This window comes from Oncorhynchus keta, chromosome 35 (genome assembly GCF_023373465.1).
Source record: "Oncorhynchus keta strain PuntledgeMale-10-30-2019 chromosome 35, Oket_V2, whole genome shotgun sequence".
Taxonomy (NCBI): Eukaryota; Metazoa; Chordata; class Actinopteri; order Salmoniformes; family Salmonidae; genus Oncorhynchus; species Oncorhynchus keta.
This window is the reverse complement of record NC_068455.1, coordinates 52,787,049-52,792,048: the sequence shown is the minus strand read 5'-3', so window position 1 is coordinate 52,792,048 and position 5,000 is coordinate 52,787,049. Positions and strand designations below refer to the sequence as shown.

The 5,000-nt window shown below is 38.6% G+C and overlaps 1 long non-coding RNA gene across 1 annotated transcript; it reads left to right on the top strand.

The window, feature by feature from the left end:
• Window positions 1–1,595: 1,595 nt before the first annotated feature.
• LOC118369292 (uncharacterized) lies at window positions 1,596–4,759 on the top strand. The gene is made up of 3 exons (XR_004822545.2): window positions 1,596–2,120; window positions 2,473–2,604; window positions 3,283–4,759. It is a non-coding gene; the product is annotated as an uncharacterized LOC118369292 (long non-coding RNA).
• Window positions 4,760–5,000: the final 241 nt, after the last annotated feature.

Here is a 5,000-nt window from a genome sequence, read left to right as displayed (position 1 = left end):
CTGTCTTTCAAAGACAATTTGTAAAAATCCAAATAACTTCACAGATCTTCATTGAAAAGGGGTTAAACACTGTTTCCCATGCTTGTTCAATGAACCATGAACAATTAATGAACATTCACCTGTGGAATGGTCGTTAAGATACTAACAGCTTACAGACGGGGGGAGGCATGAGTATTAATTGTTTATGGTTCATTGAACAAGCATGGGAAACAGTGTTTAAAAACTTTACAATGAAGATCTGTGAAATTATTTGCATTTTTCAAATTATCTTTGAAAGACAGGGTCCTGAAAAAGGGATGTTTCTTTTTTTGCTGAGTTTATATACACACCATCATGACAATGGGAAAACACATTTTTAGACATTTTGGCAAATGTTTTAAAACTGAAATACATAAAATTCACACCTCTGGGTCAATACTTTGTAGAAGCACTTTTTTTTTTGCGATTACAGCTGAGAGTCTTTCTGGGGAGAGTCTCTTGGAGCTTTCCAGATCTGGATTGTGCAACATTTGCCTGATATTATTTTCAAAATTCTTTAAGCTCTGTCAAATTGGTAATAATATATAATAATAATAATAATATATAATATGACGCAGCCACCACTATGCTTGAAATATGGAGAGTGGTACTCAGTAATGTGTTGTATTGGATTTGCCCCAAACTTAACACCTTGAAAGACAAAAAGTGAATTGCTTTGCCACATTCTTTGTAGTATTACTTTAGTGCCTTGTTGCAAACATTATGCATGTTTTGGAATAATACCATTCTATAAAGGCTTCCTTTTCACTCTGTCAATTAGGTTAGTATTGTGGAGTAACTACAATGTTTTTGATCCATCCTCCATGTTCTCCTATCAAAGCCATGACACTCTGTGACTGTTTTAAGGTCACCTTTGGCCTCATGATGAAATCCCCGTGCGGACACCTGTATCTTTGTAGTGACTGGGTGTATTGGGTGTACTGGGGACCTTACAGATAATTGTATTTGTGAGGTATTTGTGAGGAACAGAGATGAGGTAGATATAAAAAATAAATAATGTTAAACACCTATTGCTCACGGAGTGAGTGCATGTTACCTTTATTTAACCAGGCAAGTCAGTTAAGAACAAATTCTTATTTTCAATCACAGCCTAGGAACAGTGGGTTAACTGCCTGTTCAGGGGCAGAACGACAGATTTGTACCTTGTCAGCTCAGGGGTTTGAACTTGCAACCTTCCGGTTACTAGTCCAACGCTCTAACCACTAGGCTACCTGCAAAAGGGTTGCATACTTATTGAATCATTTTTATTAATTTGTTTTAAAAAATACCAAAACATAATTATACTTGTACATTATGGGTAATGTGTGTAGGCCAGTATAAAAACATCTCAATTCAATCCATTTTCAGTTCAGGTTGTATCACAACAAAACGTGTTATAAAGTCAAGGGGTATGAATACTTTCAGAAGGCACTAATATGTCATTAACAATTCTCGTAAAAAAATCGATAATTTGTTCACTGCTGTACACGCAAATACGACCGTTTCTGCATCTCACCGGTAGAAACCGGCCATCTACATTTTCTGGTTGTAAAGCAAACCGCAATATCCAGAATTCATAGCGATTTCAGGACATAATTGGTATTGCCCGTGAAGGTGAAAATGCACTTTCAACCAGAGGATTTTACAACTGATGCCAGGTCACCGAACGTTGAAAAGTCATGCTATTCCATCGATTTCCCCTTTCACTTCAAAGCGGAAGGCATCCATCAGCCAACATAAGTGCAGCAGAAAATAAATCGAGCTGAGGTAACGTAGCTAACGTTACGTACCTAACTAGCTATTGAACTACATCTGTTTATGTAAACCAAAATAGAGCTCACTAGCTTTCATAATATGCTTGCTGACATTCCAGAGCAAATCAATGTAATTAGCCAGCTGCTGTCTTGCGATGTGATTTTTAAGTTTGCAAGCTAACGTTGGCTTTGTTAGGTTACATTAGCTGCAGCCTACCGGACCGTATCTAACCAATATCTAGCTAACGAACTACCGCAGAGGCAAAGGTGGCTATGAGTTCTATTTCGAGTCCGATTCAATCAACATCTGCAGCAGCATCAACATCAAGCTCAGCACCAGGAACTAGTGTAAGTCATCTTTCTAAATCTCCGATGATTATATGATTAACAAATACATATACTTGAGCTAAGCATAAACATGGTCCTTGTTGTTGTATTTACAAGTAGGCTACAACTTTTACTGTAGTTTTCTCTGTATTATGGAGGATTGCTTGATTGTTCATGCATAAAGGAGGTATTAGCAAGGAGGGGATGGTGTGGGTGACTGACTAATGTCTGTTAGATGTGGGTACTGTGTGTGAAGGTTAGTATGCATGATCTATTGACATGAGGTGGATGTAGTACCTTGTTTGAGTGTGTATTGATGGGGACAGAGTAGTCAAATATTGGCTAATCACTGACTAATTACTATGTCCTACAGACTAATCCTGCTGCTGATGATGACAACCTCTCCACCAGCTTTAACAGTAGACCCATTGGATGAAAGCTTTCAGCTGGGAACAAACTCAAGCTTAACATAATCTGACTCGGAAACAAGCCGGGACAGCCAAAGGTATTTATGAGAGCACAATACCCTCTTGAGAAAACAAAATCACCAATACAATAAAATGTCTACAAGCCAAGTGCTCCTCAAACTTTTCACACCCTTGCAGATATTTGGCATGGAGGCATATAGTAGAGTATAGTATACTCTTTTAGCCTGTTCTCTCTATTGTTGACAGTACTGGCCTACTCAACAGCACAACTGTAGGTGCTCATACACAACAATACAGAACTATACTGTCAAGACCCCCTCAAACTTTTCACATTGTTGCTAACAGCACATCTCAATGTCCCATTATTGACTCTGAGTGTAACAAAACACACACCTCAGTATACTCAGTGTACCCTTTTTTGTTTGCAAATGAACATGGTTTCTTGTGGGGCCGTGATTATACTAGTATCGCGATTCTCGTCAGTGACATGGCAAGGAAACAAAACACAAAGCGGATTTAACTTCTTTAGGAAAACAGCCCTATTGTTGGAAACATATGTATTTATTTTCCAAGCTAAAGCACACAATGTTTTACATACAGCAGGTTTTTAAAGGAACAAATAGTTTAGTTAAAACACGGCCTGCTTCGTGTTTTAATTTTTGCCATGGAAAAAAATATTGCAATACTGGTATCGTCACAGCAAAAGTTTCTTGTATGGTTACACATCCTCGTGATCAGTCTACGTTTCTTTCCAGGAGACTTGCAGTACAAACAAATCTTCTGCAAGAGGTGGGCGGTTTAGAAGGTGTACGAGCCCAGAACCCACTACTTCAGGGAGAGACTTGTCCACCTGACTGTGGAGCAAAGAAAGGACCAGAGAGTTGTCTACAAGGAGCCAGAGTCACAGCTCCCCAAACTCAACATCCCTGCCAACATCGCCACAGCGCCAGAGCCTGCTAAACCCGCTGCCATGACCCAACACAAGACAAGGTTCACCAGCTGAAGAACATTCTGGAACATTAAACCAACACAACATCCCTATTCAATTAAACTGATGTTGTAGTATAATATAGAATACCTAGTATGCTCACAATAACATTGTGGTATAGATATTGCTAGCTCTTGCACATATGTTTCATACATATGTTTAAAATGTCAGATGCGAAGGATTTACTTCAGACAGGATTTACCCTCATCCACATAATTCACAAGAGAAAGAGTGGGTAATCTGCCTTTACCGTCGGTCCTATTAGCCAACGTTCAATCATTGGATAATAAAATAGACAAACTATGATCCCGTATATTCTACCAACAGGACATAAAAAAATGTAATATCTTATGTTTCACTGAGTCATGGCTGAATTTGTAAACAGCTGGTGCACGAACTCTAATGAAGGAGATGGCTTGTGGTGAGATATTGTGTAGCTAAAGGTAATCCGTCAGCCTATTAATTAGGAAAATATAAAAAATGGCCTATTACCTGGCTATTCAAAATACAAATGGACTTTAATTGTAGAATAACTCCGTTAGCCGCTCTGCACAATCAATTAACCAACAGCGTTGCCTAGACCAGTGGTTCCCTGTGGGACATGCCCCCTGGGGGGGTGCGACGGGTCAGCAAGGGGGGCACTGACCAGTATTTCACTGGTCATCCCCAAAGCCACCTACTTTGGCCGCCTTTCCTTACAGTTCTCTGCTGCCAATGACTGGAACGAATTGCAAAAATCACTGAAGTTGGAGACTTATATCTCCCTTACTAACTTTAAAGCATCAGCTGTCAGAGCAGTTTACCGATCGCTGCAGCTGTACACAGCACATCTGTAAATAGCCCATCCAAGCAAATACCTACCTCATCCCGTTTTTGTTTTTCTGCTCTTATGCACACCAGTATATCTACTTGCACATCCTCATCTGCACATCTATCACTCCAGTGTTAATTGCTAATTTGTAAGTTATTTGCTAGGCCTATTTATTGGCTTACCTCCTTACTTAATATGCACACACTGTATACAGATTTTTCTATTGTGTTATTGACTGTACATTTATCCCATGTTAAACTCTGTTTTTTTTTGTCACACTGCTTTGCTTTATCTTGGTCAGGTCGCAGTTGTAAATGAGAACTTGTTCTCAACTGGCCTACCTGGTGAAAAAAATAAATAATAATAATTGAGATGATAAAAAAATAGGCATCTATTTCCTGTTATTCAAATAAATTCATTAAAAATCCTACAATGTGATTTTCTGGATTTTCTTCCTTCTCATTTTGTCTGTCATAGTTGAAGTGTACCTATGATGAAAATTACAGGCCTCTCTCATCTTTTTAATTGGGAGAACTTGCACAATTGGTGGCTGACTAAATCATTTTTTGCCCCACTGTATAACATATAACATAAACACTTTTTTTGTTGCTACATGATTCCATGTGTGTTATTTCATAGTTTTGATGTCTTCACTTTTATTCTACAGTGTAGAA